Genomic DNA, 20,879 nt, shown 5'->3' with positions numbered 1-20,879 from the left:
GTAGGAAAATGCTTCCTCTAGTGAAAATAGTATACTGATATCTACAATTGAAATCATTATGACAATTTTATTACAGTATTATATTGAAGTATCTTAAATTGAACATATGCTGTGGTCCATTGAACTAGTGTTTTGTTTTGAAAGAGAAATACAATGTTTGTTGTACCATAGCTTTAGATTATATTACCTCTATTTTCTACACACACAAGACAGGTTTGTTAGAATGCTTTCCTCTACCCTCATTTCTTTCAGTTGAGAGCCCTCATCTTCTGTAAGCTTCTTCCTGCTAAAATGTCAATGTCTAATATTTTCATTCCTTTTAATATTGTAGGTACAGTGAACAGCTCAGAAAAAATGATGACGAATTGAGAGTCTGTGAACTGACGACTGACATAAAAACACTCACCAAATGAGACATTGTCATTAACCTCAATTATAATACCATCTATGTTTCTTTTATGATCGCATACTGGTTAAATCACCAGTTCTCTTCTTATAAAACACCAACTGCGATTAGCACATTTTCTTTCACTAAGTATGCAGTATTGTGTCGCTAGATTGTAAAACCAAACTGGAAGGGATACTTTAAATTCAGAATTGTTTGTTTTTTCCAAAGCCAGATTTCTCGGAAACCTACGTGCTTGGGTGACGTTAAACGTAGAATTAACTCTAGAAAGCCTAATGAGAACATTACTCTAAATACTGTAAACCAACTTTTATTCGTGTGCGAGAAATATCCGCAGGTTTCGCGACCTACTTTAACTTGCGAATATTAATCGCCGCAAACCATTTATTTTGCTTTGTATTTGTATTGAATAATTCCTCAGTCGCAAAAATTAATCATCGTGGATTGATATCAAACTGACGAATCGCGAATAAAAGATGACGTGAAAAATAGTTGGTTTACAGTACTTAATTCACAAACTGAATATGATTTTTATATATCTGAAGCTATAGGTATTCTGCACACCTTGTTCACCCATCTTCTTTTGCATATCTGCTTATTTAGAAAATTTGGAACGTTTATTCTCAGTAGATAGCTGAATAATTATTGATTGCTGTCATGTAGATTATTTGAATAATCTCCCCTTGGCTTCTACATTTTAGGTGTCTGTGCCACAGTCTGAGTTTGCTCATAAAGGTGAAGGTTACGACTCGTCTGACCCGGGACTGCGTCCTAGTCTTCTGGATGATGTTCTGGCCCAAAAAAAACTGGTGTGCAAACACAGATATATACTTCCAAATGTCTACCCAGTTTTTTTTTTCCAAACAAATGAATATCTCCATAAATATTTCCGCTTTTAAGATTGTGCTATAGGGGTAGGACAGTAATGCTTCATGTATAGTACTTTAATGTGTACTAATTAAGTTTTAAGTATATCAAAAGTAAAGCGAGTCAAACTCCTTAATATTCATTTGTAAAAATATTTTTTTTTCTGTAGGGTAAAGATTTGATAATGCTTCATAAGATTTCATATTTGGCACATCCAATCTTTAAAGAATTTTTACATTAAGGTAATACTGCTAGGTATATATTTGCTTTAATATTGAATATTATAAGCGAAATCCAAATTTCTTTCTGATATCATAGGAGCTGATGAGGTCTCCAGAGGTCATGAGATTTCTACAAAGTCAGCAAGCACTTAAAGCTGAGAAGTCACAGCACAAAGAGTAGACATTGATCTCCCTCCATTCATTCCTTGGAACCTTGATAATTTATTACAATGTTTAAACATAAAAACATCCATCAGCTCAGGATGTGAGGAATATGCAATACTGTATGTGATGACCATAAAACAATTTTTATGCATTTTAAAATATACATGTAATATTTGAGACATATACATGTATTTATTATTTATGGATGTTTTGCCTGGTGAAAGAAGCATATGGCTGGTCTTTTGACACTAGTAGTATCATTAGCTTTCTTTTGTTTTAGCAGTTTTGGATCACTTAGAACCTCATTCGTTACCGTAATCTTTTCTCTACAATATATGACATCTTCATTGGTTAAAGAGTCAACAGTCTGACAGATGTTGCAACACAGTGAACACTTATATTTTTAAAACAACTGGATTTTGGCTGGACTGAACCCATACATGTGATTTGTACTTGCTGTACAAAATAATGTCACACATTTTTAACATCTTTCATGGGATCATGACGAAACACCAAAATTCCTGGGAAATGAAAAGAATGGGTGGACTTAACTGGCCAGAAAAAATGCCATAAATTGAAGTTTCATAAAATGATTACTTCTTTCCATCATATAAATCCCCGATATCTTAACCGTGAATTCATGGTACAGATGTGAATTTAAGTTAACCTTGATTTGACTTCGATTGACCTGTTAAATATTACAATTCATCACGTGATGTCCACCTGCGAGTGTACTCGTGAAAACAGTTACATTGTATTCTTCAACCTGACCTCGTTCTAAATCACATCTTTGAGCGTGTTTGGTTGCCGTTTTCAGAATTTAGCAAATTAAATGTTGTTTTAATTTTGTGTGTCCACACATTTTTCTTTTTAATTTCATATTGACATCGCTGTAATATGCCATACACATATTCAAATTTCTAGAGAGAGAGAGGGAGAGAGAGAGAGATGTCAACAATGACGCCGATCAATAGCCCCGCCTTCTATTAATATTGATTACGTGACCTAAAAACCACTCCGAGTACATGCCAAATTCCGGAAGACGACACTAATGTATCGTTGCTTCAATTTTGATTCAAATGTTCTACCTAATATAACCATGTATACGTAACTCTTTCTATTGCTTGTAATATATTTTGGATTCACTTCATTTACAGCTTGGTAGAGTAGTCGCAAAAAGATCCAAAATAGGGTGTTAAGTCCACCCATTCTTTTCCAGTATTTGGAATTGTTTACCAGAAGTTGCTATTTGTAGCTCGATCGCCTCAACAAAGTTTGGGGAGCTTATGTTATACCCTTGGCTTCAGTGTCTACATCCCAGGTTAAAGTTTTAGGAGCAGATTTCTTTTCAAGTACTTCTGTGCCCTATATTGATCAGAAATGCATGGATGATGCTTCTAGTATGTTTCATTGTACCAGTCAAGGTTTCAGGTGCTGCAATTTCAGTTAAAGAATGACCAGATTAATGTTTTTTGAGCAGTTTAAAAATTTTGGAGCAGATCTCAAAGATCTCCAAGTAACTGTAAGCCCTAAATTGAGTGAAATTGCATCTAATGATGCATTACTACAAGGCTTGCTTCAGATGCTGGATCTAAACTATATTTTCCGGATGAATGAGCAGGTTAAAGTTACTGTAAGCCCTAAATTGACTGAAATTGCATCTAATGATGCATACTACAAAACTTGCTTCAGATGCTGGATCTAAACTATATTTTCCAGATGAATAAGCAGGTTAAAGTTTTTGGAGCAGATCTCATTTCCAAGTAACTGTACAAGACCTATATTGCCAAAACATGCATGCTTGATACATTTAAGGATGCACACTACCAGACTTGCTTCAGCTGCTGGATCTGACCTACATTTTATGGATGAGTGACCAGGTTAAAATTTCTGAAGCAGGACATTTCCAAGTACATGCAACTGTAGGCAGTTTATTGACCAAACTTTGGATGATACAGTGATCAAACTTGCTTGGGATGCTGGATTTGACCAACATTTTCAGGATGATTGACCAGTTTTTTGGAGCATGTACATCCCAGTATAATTTCAGGCCCTACTGACCAATACTAGAAGGATGATGCATCTAGGGATGCCTACTACTAGACTTGCTTCATATTTGACCTACACTTTCCAGATGAGTGACCAGATAAAAGTTTTCAGAGCAAACCCATTCCCAAGTAACTGCAAGCCCTACCAGGACCAATCTTGCATAAATGTTGCATCTAGGGATGCACACTACTAGATTATTTGTTTGGTCAGGACTTTGCCATACTTGAGATGACATTCATTGAGATGAGGTCTGTAATCTTGGATTACCAATGTTTGTTTTAATGTCTCGCTCTCATGACACTGGAAATCATGTTTGATGCATGACTTACTGTGCTTGTTAATGTACACAAAACATCATTAACCACTTTCTGCAATAGATAAATTGTTATTTTAATGCATCATTTTTTACAGGTGGTTTTTCAATTATAACTTATTCACATTTTGTCAGTAGAAAAACATTTCAAAGAGTAAATGAAAGAATCAGAGCCAACTCTGTGTGACAATGACACAAAATTCAATCCATAAATTATTTGCTCTGCTAGGCCCTAGGTGTCATCTATTCTCACACAGAGTCAGAGAGATGTTTTTGTATCATGAGAAAAATGCAGATGATTGGATACAGACTCTTTCACATGGTGCACTGTACTTAAGACAGATTTTGTTAAAAATTTGATGTGTTGAATTTGAAATTCTAAAAGCTGCAAAAGTTGCTTACAATAAGTAATAAAACATCCTGTCATTGTACATTAAATTTTTTAGATTCAATATGATTCTTAAATATTGTGACATTTTTAGCTCTACTGGTCAGAGACCAGAAGAGCTTATGTGATAGTAAGGTGTCCGTCTGTCTGTCCGTCCGTCTGTAAACAATTTTTCAAAATGCTACTCCTCCTACAGTTTTGGTCTGATTTCAATATAACTTGGCACACAAGTAGACTACACTAAGATACATAATTCTATGTATCGGTTTGTGATTTCATTGAAGGGTGTTACCATGGTTACTAAAAATAGAGATTTCTTGGAAATACTTTCAAAACGCTACTCCTCCTACTGTTTTGGTCTGATATCAGTATAACTTGGCACACAAGTAGACTATACTAAGATACATAATTCTGTTTAGCTGTTTTTGATTTCAATGAACGGTGTTGCCATGGTTACTAAAAATAGAAATTTCTGTGAAAAACTTTCAAAACCCTTCTCCTCCTATAGTTTTGATCTGATTTCAATATAACGTGGCACACAAGTAGACTACACTAAGATACATAATTCTGTGTATTAATTTTTTGATTTTGATGAACGGTGTTGCCATGGTTACTAAAAAATAGAGATTTCTAGGAAATACTTTCAAAACGCTACTCCTCCTACAGTTTTGGTCTGATATCAGTATAACTTGGCACACAAGTAGACTATACTAAGATACATAATTCTGTTTATCGGTTTTTGATTTCAATGAACGGTGTTGCCATCGTTACTAAAAATAGAAATTTCTGTGAAAAACTTTCAAAATGCTACTCCTCCTATAGTTTTGGTCTGATATCAGTATAACTTGGCACACAAGTAGACTATACTAAGATACATAATTCTGTTTATCGGTTTTTGATTTCGATGAACGGTGTTCCCATGGTTACTAAAAATAGAAATTTCCTTGAAATACTTTCAAAACGCTACTCCTCCTACACTTTTTGTCTGATTTTAGTATAACTTGGCACACAAGTAGACTACACTAAGATACATAATTCTCTATACCAGTTTTGGATTTTGGTGAACAGTATTGCCATGGTTAGTAAAAATAGAAATTTCTTGAAATACTTTCAAAATGCTACTCCTCCTACACTTTTTGTCTGATTTCAGTATAACTTGGCATACCAGTAGACTACACTAAGATACATAATTGTCATTATTGTTTTTTGATTTTGTTGAATGATGTTGGTTACTTAAATGGAAATTTCTGTAAAATTATTTTAAAAGGCTACTCCTCCTATAGTTTTATTCTGATTGCAATAAATCTTGCCACAAAAAGAGACTAAACCAAGGATCATTATTCTATTTATTGCTGTTGCAAAGTTCAAGTCCAAGTGCTACTTTTATCTTCCTTTATAAGTACAACCAGTAGAGCTACAGTCTCATCAGAGACTTCTGGTTCCTTGATATTTTGTACAGTTTTTTTGATGAGCAGTCACAGCAGTGCAGTTTTTTCACCTAAATTCCAGTATTTTCAAGGCTCCTGTACAGTATAGTGATTGATCATTATCAGCCAAATACTGGGTTAAAAAAATACAATTTTGTAAGCTTTTAAAATATATTATCTTTTCAAGATGAAATGAGTATGTACATTTGTATTTACTAAGCTGTGTACATGTACATTATAAACTATGCCACTGTTTCAGTACCTCCAATTGGTTTGGGTTTTTCCCCAGAAAATAAAAATAATATACCCTTGCATTCTTCATAACAATATTCTAGAAAAAATGATGTGTCTTATGGAACTTGTCCATCCTTTCCACTGTTAAGAGTGTGCAGACATGCAAACCTGCTGCACGTTTTTAAAAATGTTCAGTGTTCATATAAATTAAAGTATTGTACAAGAACACCTCTGGAGTTGCTGATGGAATAGTGTCTGTGTAACTAAGCTCTAACTACATACTTCTTTGCTTGAATTATATGTAATGAAAGATAAAAAATTGCATTCTTCTTATTCAATCAATCTGAATATCAAATGAGACCCTCATTGTGACCTCAAGGCCACTAATCAATAGAAGGTATATTGCAGAGGTACAAGTGCATGTACAAGCTTTGAATGATGTGGAGAGAATGGTAATAGAATTTATTTTAATACAAGTAAAAGCTTTGTGTGTAAAACTGATATTTAACACTTTGGGACCCCCACATTCATCTTGGGTAAAACACATTACCCCCCTGATCCTAGGTAAAACACATTGTCCCCCCTCATCTTTGGAAAAACACATTTGACCCCCCCCCCCCCTCATCTTGGGTAAACCCCCCTCATGTTAGGTAAACAAATTGGAGCCCTCCCCCTCTCATCTAAGGTAAAATATATTGGAGCCTCCAACCTTCATCTTGGGTAAAACATATCCTCCCCCCCTCATCTTAGGTAACCCCCCCCCCCCATCTTTTGTAAAACATATTTTGTCTGCTAAATATACAGAAGGTGACAAAATCTTTAAAGAATTTATGCACTTTCACACTATGATCCATAGAAACCTGAATCAGGGGCAGTGTGTATCATAATTTGGTAGAGGGCTTAATGCTCATTATAATTATGCCAACAGTTTGACTGCTTGATGTCCTGGAATATTTTTGAAAATTGCATTGTAATATTGATGGTTTTGGCCCCACCCCTTGGACTCCAGGTATATGAAATTCAAAATTCATGTTCCCCTTTACCCATAAATGCTATATATATAGAATATACCAAAATGTGTTGAAATTGGTTCATCAGTTTCTTAAGATAAGCTGAAAATGTTCAACAGTTTACGACGGACAAAAACGGTTAACAAGGGTCACCTGAGTAACACATCACCTCAAGGAGCAAATTTTTGCAACTTCCCAATCAACCAGAAGTATCTGATGAGACTGTAGCTCAACTGGTTTGTACTTATTACAAGAGGCCCAAGGGCCCTAATGGTCACCCGAGTATAATACAACACTGTATAGGATCAATAGAAGTATAAAATAAAACAAAACCGATATGTTGCCCCAAAGCAAGAGAAATAGGATGATCAGTGATTAACAAAATAGTTAGTCTATTACTCAGTAACAAATCATAAAATGGATCATAGATCTATTTGCTTGAACTGGGGAACTTGCAAGTGCTAATGCACTCTCATTTGTCACAATCACCATGCAGACTAAACAAACCAATAGTGCTTGAACACTTCTAATACATGTACACCCATTCCCTCTCACAAAGACCTGTTTGAAGAATATTTATTGCATGAGGTATTTTTGCCTCAATTTTATTTATCTATCATTTACAATTCTATATGACCATAAAAACTATAAAGGTGTATTTTTTTATAATATACATTAACAAGAGGCCCATGGGCCACAATGCTCACCTGAGTCAATATGGCCTTGCTGTTCTTAATCATCAGAATTTTTCTATTATATGTAATGTAAAACTTTGATCATCCATTGTGGTCCCACCCTATTCCCAGGTGTCATGATTTGATCAAGCGAGAACCTACAATACCTGAGAATGTTTCCATATCAGTATGACTAATCATGGCTTTGCTGTTCTCGGGAAGATTTAAAACTATATATTCCTATGAAAAAACTTTGATCCTCCATTTTGCCTCCACCCTTCCCCCAGGGGATCATGATTTGAACAATATGATTAATCATGGCTCTCTTGTTCTTGAGAAGACAATTTTTAAAAGATTTTTCCAATATCTTCTTATATAAAACTTTGATCCCCCATTGTGGCCCCTACTCCCGGGGGGGGGGGGGGGGGTCATCATTTGAACAAACTTGAATCTGCACTACCTGAGGATGCTTCCATATCAATTTGCCTTATCATGGTTTTTCTGTTCTTGAGAAGAAGATTTTTTTCCTATATATTCCTACATAAAATTTTGATCCCCCTCCCCCCATTGTAGCCTGCCCTACCCAAAGGGGTCATGATTTGAACAATCTGGAATCTACACTACATGAGGATTTCATTTTCCATTTTATCAATATGACTTATCATGGATTTGCTGTTCTTCTTCAGATTTTTTAAAAGATTTTATACATATTCTTAAGTAAGACTTTGATCCCCCATTGTGGCCCCACCCCACTCCATCGGGTCATGATTTGAACAAACTTAAATCTATATAATCTAAGGATGTTGCCATATAAATATGACAAATCACCGCTTTCCTGTTCTTGAGAAGATTTTTAAAGATTCCTCTGTAAAAGTTTGATCTCCCACTGTGGCCCCACTCTCCCCCTTGTGGTCATGATTTGAACAACCTGGAATCTACACTACCTGAGGATGCTTCCACATCAATATGACTTACCATTGCTTTGCTGTTCCTTAAGATTTTTAAAAAGATTTTCTCCCATATATTCTCATGAAAAACTTTGATCCCCCATTGTGGCTCCACCCTACCCCCGTTGGTCATGACTTGAAGAATCTGGAATCTACACTATCCCTTCACTGTATGATGCTTTGTGGCAAGTTTGGTTGAAATTGGCCTTGTGGTTCTGGAGAAGAAGTCGAAAATGTGATAAGTTTACTGACAGATGGACGGACAGACAAATTGCAATCAGAAAAGCACACTTGAGCTTTCAGCTCATGTGAGCTAAAAATTCTTGTATAATTCATTTATTCAAGTGACCTACCCATTACATTATTTACAATAATTAATTGTCCTAGGTGAATAGCAAAGGGGAATAAATTATCTCAGTTGACAAAAAAATTCCTCAAGATCAAAAGAGCTGCCCAGCACCAAAACACTTGACCCAGTAGTCAAGAATTTCACAAACCTGATGCATTTAACTTTGTATTCTGTGTGCCTCCTACATGCCCAGGAGCACAGAAGAGGATTTTCAAAACATTAATGCATTTTCACTAGACCAAGAACACCCTGACCCAGGAGCCATGAAATTTTGGAAAAGGTACCCTTGCACTTCATAACTGTGCACTTAGTAAATCTGCTCAATACCCTAGAGTAGAGATGATTTTCAAAGAATTAATGCATTTTCACTATGTAATCAAGAGCTCTGTTCCAACAACAGATCCCTGAACCAGGGACATTGAGTTCGCAATTTTGGAAGAGGCACATATGTTCGCCATAACTATGCACTTGGTGTGTTTGCTCAATACCCAGGGGCACAGAAAATGTGCATTGCATCTAATTGTGCACCAAGTTATATTGAAATCAGCCTAAATTAGTAGGAGTAGCATTTTGAACACTCAAGCTAATTTAGAGAATTTGTGTCCCCCCGGCCCGCTCAAGGATGTCACTTGTCAGCATTGAGAAAAGTTTGGTCAGAAACCCTACATGCAAAATTATTCATTACAATTCAATTTTTATGACATATTTTAATTAAGCAATTCAAATTATACAATATTCAATTTAAAAACTACTCACAAAATTGTAAAGAAACAAGATTTATGTAGAGACTATTTCTATTGGTCATTTCACGCACTGCACTCGCCGCACGTGCATGCATGTGTGCGCAAAACGACCTTCATTCCACACATCTATGTAACATGCCTATAAACCCTAAAAAATTTTGACTTGATTGGATGAGTAGTTTCTGACAAAAAAGTACCTAGGAAGTAAAATAGTAAAAATAGTAAGAAACGGAGCAAAAACAATATGTTCCCAGACATAAGATTATATTTATTACCAAGATTACATCTGGTAAAATATTAATTAAAATTATAGTGATTAATCTTAGTCGTAATTAAAGTGCACAAAGGTCAAGTTAAGTGTACCATTGCTCGGCAACATGCACACTGACTCCCAATTTTCTGTGGGATTTTGAGTAATGCTTTACGAGTAGTTAACCAAAATATACTTTCCAAAAAATCCTTGATATAACTCATATCACGAGTGACATACCTTAAGGAGAAGAGGGTGGAAGAAATTGAAAAATTTTGCAGATGGAGAAAGAAAAGAGATCAACCTTGACCTTTACACTTTTGATCTTATGGCCAAATAAATTTATAGTTTTAATTTTCATCCTAATTTTCTTAAAAATTTGGGCGGGTGGGAGGATTTTATTTCTTATTTCTGTAAACATCTACATAATGATCTTCTTGTACAAAATTTTCACACTGTAAATCATAGATGAAAAAGGTGAAGATAACGAACAGTGATTGATCCAAAAAAAATCTATAAACAATACAATTCTGTGAAGAAGACATAAAGCATGGACCCCTGAAAATTCCAAAGGTGGGATCAGGTGCCAAGGAGGAGTAGGCATTCCCTGTTGACCGGTCACACTCGCCATGAGTCCTATGTATTGATCAGGTAGACAGAACATTCCGTAGTCAAATTCAGTATAAAAACAAAGGCCTAACAATTGGTATGAAATAAGTCGGCCAAAATGCAAACTTCTGTGGTGTCTTTTATTTCAAGTTCATTGGGATATATCAAATTGACATATGAACTGAATATGCGGATAATGAACAGTATTCAAACTAAAGTCCATAGGGGATGCTCACTCCTCCATGGCACCTGATCCCACCTGTTTTTGGAGGTCCGTGTTTGCTCTGCTCCCAACTTATCATTAAATAACGGAAAAATCCGTTGACACTTCAATGTGTAAATAATAGCCTAACAATTTGTATGAAAAACGTCAGTCAGCATATGACTTAATTATAGATTGTATTCGCCGACAACGTCATTGTATCAAACATAAAACTTACGAAATGATGACTTTAAACAAGACTGTTGATATTCTTGTTTCATCAACTATTTGTCAATAACTTACCTCGTTTTGGAAATTGTTCATACATAGAACATGCTCTTGCGTATCGAATCAACTGAGAGAAATACACCCCATATGCAGGTGAAAGGGTATATTGCTGCATAAGTAAGGGAAGTTGACCATTGATGTTTAAGTCATTACGTTTATCATAAAGCTTTGTTGTTAGATTACCATTAACATCTTTTTCTAGTAAAATATCCAAAAATATGAAACAGATGTGTCAGATTCTGTGATATCTTTTATTTCAAGCTCACTGGGATATATCATTTCAACATATAAATGGAAATAACCATTGTTAATTGACAACATGTCATCGATATATCTAAATGTAGAGTTGGAGGCCACAGCAAGATATTTCTTTTTCTCATGTATAAGATTTTGAATAAGTCTGCTTCATATGAATACAAAAATAGGTCTGCTAACAACGGGGAGCAATTGGTACGCATGAGAATTCCAACAGATTGTTAGAAGACTTGGTCTCCAAAAACCACATAGATATTGTCAATCAGGAACTCAAGCATCTTTATAATTATACCAACTTCAGAGTACTTGTGTGTACAATCAGAATGTTTTATAACAAAATAATTTTGCAAATGACCAATGACAAGTAAATTTACGAGTTCCATTTTTATGAAAAAGCAGATGCCGTTGATGTCAAAAAGCCTGGATGAATGAAAGAAACTAATGTTAATAATTGATAATATATTGTCAATATATTCTAAATGTTGAATTGAAGGCCATGGCAAGTGTTTTCTTCTTCTTGTGTAGAAGTTTTTGAAAAAATTCTGCTTGCTTATTCTTTAAAATGTGTAGAGGATTCTTTTTATATTTATCACATTGTAATAATGATTTTATGAGAACGTTTGTACACATACAAGACATAACTGCTTGTATGAAATTTGGGGCGGATTCAAATACTTTGTGCATAATGGTGCTTTACACGTTATTCACCACTTTGCATTGGCCTTTTTCTAAATACATATTTTTCGTTAAACCAATAAATACTTGTGATTTGTCTGAAAATATCAGATTTCCACTGACCTTAAAATGCCTATTTTTTTTGTTCTTGACAGGTTTGATATTGTCAAAATTTTACACAACACAGTGACTAATTTAGCCTTAGCTGCAGAACTGTAGCGTTATGGTTTTATATATTAGTCTTTGACCATAATGGTCAAAGACTAATATATAAAACCATAATGCTAAGTTCTGCAGCTAAGTTAGCCTTTACTGAACAGTTCTTATTGATTTACCATGTAAAGTCCGCCAACAACTTTACCACGTGCTCATGTGCTTACAACAAATTTCCAATTTACTTTTGATAACAAAAACTTGACCAAAATAAAACAACAGGGCGGAACACTTAATTGGGAGAGTGGTGGGTGGGGCCATAGGGAGTTACGATAGAAAATTTCATTGCAAAAGCTTAAAGGCTTCTTGAGATATTGTAAACTCTTTGTTACACACAGACAGAATGTATGAATTTATGACTTTTGACCTTTTAACTTCAAAATCAATAGGGGTCTTCTTTATGCCATAGGGAGTTATATAAAACAAGTGTAACAAGAAACAAATGTTACACACAGACAGACAGACCCAAATTAATATCCCCCACTTTCAGTTCAGTTATTTAAAGTGGGGGACAAAAATTGTTTACAGATAAACCGGTATATGGATGGATGACCAACACTCTACTATTACATAAGCTCTTCTAATCTCTTAAAAATAAACCTTACAAAATTAGTCTACCTCTGTATTAAGTGTTACTGAAATCGTACCAAAACTGTCCAAGAGTAGCATTTTGAAAAGCTCCAGTACAGCTGAAAATAAAGAGATGAATGGTTTGAATCAGAAGTACTTTCATTAAATTACAAAATGTCCCCTGCTACCACTTGTAAACTATTGTCAGAAACAAGAAAGAGCAAACAGATTTCAAATAAACACCTTTATTCCACTTGCATACAATTTCCTGGACATAAACAATAGGAAATTACAGCTGATTTTCAAAAATAGTAATATGTATATTAATATATGTATATATAGATATATCATCAATACTTGTTAATGTATATTTCTGCATTCCTTTTTGATTGGAGAAAAATCAGTTAGTAAATATACAATTTACTGTCTGGAGCAAACAATGTTTTTAACCTGAAAATCTGGAGTAATATTTGTGAAATACATCAGTGATACCACATGAGTATCTTTATACAAGTAGCTAACCTCTTAAGATAATCATTTCATCATATTCTGTATTTTGTTTACACATTTTTGTAGTTCTTGATGAAAAACTCTGTATCATTAAAAACAAGAACTTATTTTACCTGTGTTCACTATGAAAAAATTTTCTGCATCCAAAGCACAAGGTAACTAAAAGGTACTTCAAAATATAAACGAATTTGCTATCTTGCCACCCTTAAAACTAGTTCTCATCAGCATACAGAGCATATTGTTTCCATCTCAACATTTTTTTTTTACAAGTCACTGAAAGGAAGACATCACAGATGTGGTACAAATCCCTTAAAACTGCTCCAGATTTTTTTTTCTAAAGAAACTACCCAGTCCTGAATTGTCCTTGGCACTAACATCCTTCCTTATTATTGCTAAACTATTCAAAAAAACTTTATAGAAAAAAAGATGAAAAACAGTTCTTTAAAAAAAACACACAATCACAGGAATTTTCATGCACCAATCTTATGTAAAAACAGATTAAAATTTGCATATTGTATGTTTATCCAACAAAATATAAAAGACTACCTCCAATCAAAAAGGAATGTCCTTGGACTATAAATGTATAACCACAGGAGTGATTTGTAAATCATTGCAAAGTCAAAATTTACAAAATTGAACAAGTCAACTAGGAATGGCAAAATTCAAAAAGCACATTTCTGTGTGCAATAATCAACATTTGAACAGAAAAAAAAAATATATAATAATTTTTATAAAGTCAAACCTCATTCCCTATGATAAACATCTTGAATAAAATTAGACTATTTAATGCATAAAGTTGAATTAGTAAAACATAAAGCAGCCCAATTTGGCAAACAATGTGAACTTGATGTAAAATCTCTCATGTTTAAACCAAGCTGGGGTAGGGATATCACATTCTGAATACTGATGCTGCACGACACCACCATAACTATCATTGCTGCAGGACTTCACTATTACCGGTACATTCACTGATCTCACAAATCTAACCAAACATGAAATATGCAATGGCAGATATGCTGGTGTACGTACATACCCTATTGTAGTTGATATGAAAATTACACTTGTTATTTTCAGAAGCACTCTCATGGTTGCGTAGAATAAAATAACCTTTCTCCTTATATGATCAGCCAATATCTAACTCCTATCACTGGGTACTTCCAAAGGACACAAGTATAATTTGACTCTGGTTACATGTAAAAATGCTATGTCACATGGTGCTATATAGTGAATTCTGTCCAGAAAATAATTTAATGCAAGAATACATCTTGCGACTCTCTTCATTTTCTGAACAGCTTAAAAAAAAAAAATATTAACAGAAAAAATTGCAATAATTAAATGTATATCATTGTATATGAAACATGTCAATAGTAAAGAAGTCAAAAAATTATATAGATTATAATACCAAATAAAACACTGAATTATTGTTCACAGACCAGAAAAAAAGTTAAGCACACTACAAATTATAAATACTGAGCCAGAGTTTAAATCATTCAACCCCAAGAGAAAGCATTAATCAATAAACCAAAACTAGTCAAACATTAATATCAAAGGTGAATCTTTCCTTAGACTATGAAACAAATGAAATAACATCAACAGTAAACTCAAAATGACTAAAGCAAATTAATAAAATAAGATGCTGCTTATATGTATGGACACTAGCTAAATATTCTGATAACTTTCATAACTTAATAGAGACTTGTATATCTTTCTCAAGTGTTTCACATATATAATTTCCAAATAAAAGAGCACCATTTGGATAAACTGTCTACTCAACATTTCCCTGTGACCAAACAACTATTACACAAAATTGGGAGTGAAGTCAAATCTACACATGGTGAAAAGAGGGTTTTGCTTTTTCTCTCATGTTTCGAAAAACTCTGCTTGGATATTTAAGTACCGACATATATATGGATGAACCCATAAATATATATACATGCAAGTATATAAAAAAATCTATATAATATCCCAGAGTAAAAAATATTATGCAAATTTTAATACAGAATGAAAAAAAAAAGTGAAATACAATGCCCCAGCTGTAGCTCTTACATTTAACCATTGATCTTTAAATTTGACCTTGACACAAGACTTTAAAATTAAAAATTCAAAACAAAAGTAAACCTTTTGAGAAAAGAAATGGATAAATCATAAAAAATGTGCCCACAGCTTTGACCTCAGGGCATATAGAAATCTCATTCATAATAACATGGCAAGAACCTTGATATGCTGGTACATGTACTAATATACTTAAAATCATCTGTACAAAATGGGACTAAATAATTTACAGGATTCAGGTATAAAAAGAATCAGTAACTTTTAACATTTATATAAAATTCAATACCTCTTTCACCATGTGTAAAGAAAACAACTAGATGGCACAATATAAATCTTCAAATTATTTTAACAGAAATTTAAGAACCATTACCCTACAATGCATTTAATTAACATGAAAGATTCTTGGCAAAGAAAAAATACATTACCATATTCATTCCTTTAAATGTTCCAATTTGAAGTCTTGAAGTCAGTGGGTTAGCATAGTAGACAGTCATTTTTCATAGGACCATAACAGGAATGAATATGGTAAAAATTTATACATATTGTATATATATCAAATATTGAACATTCATTACAAAGAAATTGAACAATCAAACATGGTAAATGCAAACTATTAAAAAATCGAAAGCATTCAATAATAAAATAATGTTTTCATTTTCATTATTATTATTTTTTTCTTTTTTTAAATCATTTTTTTTTTTGTTTTTTTTTAAGTTTTGTGTTTTTATGTGATGTTTTTTTTCTCTTTTTTTGTGAACTATACAATTTTTTTTTTTTTTGAAATATTTTTTTTTTTTTTGTAGATATTTTTCAAAAACATTAAATCCTCTGAAGAACATGAACGTAAACAATGGACTAAATGAAATTTTGTGTTGTAAAAAGGCTAAAGTCCTGCAATATATACGGAATATGATTTGCTCGTTGTTACTGCTGAAACTAGATTGTCGTATGAAATATGAAAAATGAAGAGACTTAATATAAGTAGAGTAGCAAAAGCGTGTTCAAAAGGGACACACACTTTCCTTTCCTGTATATCTTTTAAAATATAGATCAAGGTTGAATTGCTTCATAAAATGCTTACTTTCTATCCCTCTCTCTGCAGGATTGCCATTTTATATAAACTTTAAAAAAAAAAAAAAAAAAAAAAAAAAAAAAAAAAAAAAAAAAAAAAAAGGAAATCCCTTAACTGCTAAATGTGTAAATATCATTTTGAGTAAATGAATTCTTTAATTATGGCATCATGAAGAAAGTTAAACTGCAAATGGTAAATTGTGTGGGTGCATGCATTAACTGAATTAATGGATTTCGGGACATAATATTTCTGTAATAAAAATGTTGATTCTGCATCGCTTGTTAGAGTACAGCTTCTTACAGTAAATAAAGCAAAATATGCACAATCTTCAATCTGTATAAAATCAGAAATAAATATGAATTCAATATAATCAAAATGAAATAATAGATGAGCAATCTTGAGTTCTATAATCAAATGAAATATAACATGTTAAAATAAAAGAAACGAAAAATATACAACAAGGACAATATGTAAATGTATGTTTGTATATAATAATTATATAATAATATATATTATATTTAACATCACCACTCAAAATAGGTTTATCTCATTGTAAAGCCTTCATTACGATTGAACACAGAAAAAAAATTATGAAAAAAAGAAACAATAAATCATTATAATCCCTTAAGGCACAGCAATATAACTGGTCATGTTAATTCTATAAAGGATACTGAGTATGTGACTAGAAAAAAAAGTTAAACTAAGCTGGTGCAGGCATTTACTAAAAAGGGTTTTAATTGTTAGCTCAAATTATGCACCACACTGACTTTTCTAACAAAATTTAATTAAAATATTCAGATGCATAGCCAAATTCATGACACGACTTGGATCAACCCTTAATGTGGCCTAGGCCTATTTTTTTCTTCCCCTTTTTAGCTAACAAGATGTATAATATCTCAGCATGTAAATAGAGACAAAAGAAAAAAAAACCTCTTGCACTAAATTGTAAACGATGATATATATGGCAGATGTGTAAAATACAATTACACTATAAAAACTTTTGATTAATGTAGATATTTTCATATAAATTTGGCAAACTTTCATACCTCTAACTGTTACATACAATTACAGTTTTCTATATAATGAGTGTCCTTGGTACAAGATTAACAAAATCAACTAAATAAAATCCAAGTTGATATGATCTGAAAACTTTTACAAAGAAAAACTGGGTAATACAATGTGTTCTTCATTTAAAACAACAACATTGAATATTACTTCAATTTAAAATCGTTCAGCATGAACAAATACACCATTTTAAAACTGAATGTTTCCCTAAATACCCACACATAGACTGTAAAACTGTCGCTGTAAAAGCCGACAAAAAATATATTCTCATTCAAAAATTACAGAAAAAAAATACCTAAGTAACAATTTGGGAGATCATAGCAGCACTGTTTTGAATGTTTCTGTTGCAACAAAAACATCTTGTTCTGGCAACAAAGAAAGTATTATATCAGATAATTATTTTGCATTTCTATAATTTTTTTTTTTTTTAAATTCCCTCTGTATTTCTAAAAACTTGATATCATTTCAATGGTTTACCATATATTCATACTACATTTCAAATTCATTAAAATTACTTTTATCTAAAAGTTTATGAACATAGCCAAAACAAAACTTGGTTTTCCATTGTTTATAAAAATAAGAAATACACAATATCTGTAAAGTTTGTTAACCAAAGAAAATTGTCACAACCTTGGGAGTTGGAATGCATATGAATGGTGACAACACATTTATTTTACATTTACACATCACATATAAATCATAAAACGCTCATTTGCACAAAAAAAAAAAAAAAAAATTCTATACATTTTCCAGACTCCACTGCAGCATCATTACCTGTCTGGACAACATATAAACACTGTATTCCTGTGTTAAAAATTGCAACTAAAAGCAAATAGTAAATTGAAAGAATATAGTAACTTCAAAAAAAAAAAAAATGTATAATTAACTACATAACATCCCTAGCACTTCTCAAGCAAATATTTGGAAAACATTCAAATGTGAAGTTATTACTAAGCAGGATGATTGGCTTGAATAATTTTAAAAAAAAACCACAGCACACCCCAACACCAATTATTTATGCAGAAATGGGGGGGGAATCATGGTCTGGGTTTATTTTCCAAAAATTTGCTTCTATCTACAGGTGCCAACAGGATTGGAACGTTCAAAAAACTTTTGTAAATGTAAAACTGAAAAATTATTCACATGCTGTAAAGTTGCATGTAAATCTAAGTTATGTACAAGGTGTTCAAAACCAAGACATGATGATTATTCTTGGCAAGAGTGACTACATAGCCTTCTGTAGTGATTTTTAGCCCACAGCAGCGACTGACTTTGACATATGGGCACTCAAACTCTCCAATGAGTGAGCCATCTCGTTGGAAAACTGCCACATGAAATCGATTTCCATGGCTGTCTCCAATCAGAACATCTCCAGCATCACTGATATCAATTCCATTGGGGTAGTTGGTGAGGTTTTCACAGCCAATTCGCCTCATGAAGTGGCCATCTTCATTAAACACCACCACACAGTGACCCTACAGATCCAAAAATATTAAATCAATAGCCTAACTCTAGTATATGTTCAAACTATCTGTATTATCTTTGCACTTATTTTAACCATAGTTCTACTTTAAATCCATTCATTACTTTCAAATGAAAGTACAAAAAACACATTATTTGGACATAGCAATAACATGTAAAATTTGAAAATCTATAAATATATACATATATATCGTAATGTTGGATTGAATAAAGATAAAATTTAAACTTTTAATGTGCTCTACGTGTCATCCTAAACTGGCTTTTAGACAAGTATTCACCTCCTGTATAGCCTTGCCAACAAGACCAGTTCTAAAGAACCATGTGATATTAACCAGGTATTTGAATGAAAACCTTGTGATTTCTGTCTAATTTGTTCCTCAAACGAAAGAAATCATATATGTGCTCTATGTCTCTGTCTAAAATCCAATCCCTTGTTTGTCCTTAGACTCCTACTTCATCAACATAACTAAGCTTGTAATGGTCAGCTGGTTAGAACCCCCCCCCCCCCCCCTCCAATGCCTTGAACTGGTGTACATTAAGTACCACCAATACTTTTATACAGTTGAATTTCAGTATCTTGAGCACTGATATCTCGAATTCCATGGAAATGGTGAAGTGATTTGGAAGTCCTAACCCCTTATTCTTTAAGTACTTTACCCTAAATATCTCAAATCCTCAGATATCTCAAAGTCTGTCCCATTGAGTTTGAGACAACGAGGTTTGACTGTATAAGGATCGCATCTGTTCATTTGCATATGTTAGTGTGGTTCAGTTTCCTGGTACATATTCTCTCTTCCATACCTGACACTGTACTAGTAGTACACATACTTTATCCATGACCTACTCCATTTACACTGGCATATTGCATGCATTTATTAAAACAGCTAATCATTGCAAACATTAATACTGCAACTTGTTCTACTAATTAAGAGCCATTCTCTGTAACGACTTGAACTTTTATATAGGAGCTGTGGCACGCATAGTCTCAGAATTTCTCCAAACTCTCTATGATAAAAGTCTTTGATACTGTAAACTCAAATCAGGCAGAAAATGGTTGCTACGTGTCATGGTTACCATGGCAACATGTCCTAAAGTTTGAAAAATGGCATTTTTCAACATGTTCAGAGTCCCACAGTTAACGTTTGCAGCAAAGCAAACAAGTGGCAATGATTGTTTCTGAAAGTTGAAGGCCTGATGTCTTAAATGCGCGATAAACATGTTTGGTAAATCAACAATTACATTCGTTACTATGGAAACAAAGTATTCAAAAGTAATAATTTTGCCCGTTTAATTTTATAAAATCATACACTTAAGAATAAAAAAAAAATATAGGTTGAAATGCAAGCAAATAATAGACAAAAGATCCTTGTAACATATACCAAGGAAGAAATATGATATTTCTTATAGGATGGCAATGGTTGCCATGGTTTTAATACCAAGAAGGGATTTTAAATTTACTCTCTTAGTGTTTAAATCTTATCCTATCTTTTTAAAAAGCATATTTTTATATAACTGATTATCAATTTTTAAAGACGTTCATGTGACCCTAATTTTCACAATTCAAAAAATTCAAATTCAATTCTTTAAATAGTGCGTTGCTATGGAAATGAGCCGAAAAAAATATGCATAAAAATCTGAAAAATATTTTGTTTCCTTGGATACGTACCCTTGTATGTAGATTCCCAAAACTTTTATGATTGATAATTATGAACAACTAACCTGACTTTCAATTTTGACTGCCACCCAATCTCTAACTGGATGCAAAAAGCTGGCACATAGGGTTTCATATTGATATAAAATTAACAAAATCGAACATTTTCCCTTTTGGTTACCATAGCAACAG

General features: G+C 33.1%; 1 protein-coding gene across 2 annotated transcripts in view; it reads right to left on the bottom strand.

The window, feature by feature from the left end:
- LOC133173786 (formin-J-like) overlaps positions 1-20,879 on the bottom strand; it is a 133,237-nt gene that overhangs the window by 88,625 nt on the left and 23,733 nt on the right. The window lies entirely within an intron of this gene.

The sequence above is a fragment of the Saccostrea echinata genome, unplaced genomic scaffold, assembly GCF_033153115.1.
Source record: "Saccostrea echinata isolate AGI-Se365-2 ecotype Australia unplaced genomic scaffold, CSIRO_AGI_Sech_v1 ptg000056l, whole genome shotgun sequence".
Classification (NCBI taxonomy): domain Eukaryota; kingdom Metazoa; phylum Mollusca; class Bivalvia; order Ostreida; family Ostreidae; genus Saccostrea; species Saccostrea echinata.
This window is presented reverse-complemented; position numbering and strand designations above follow the sequence as displayed.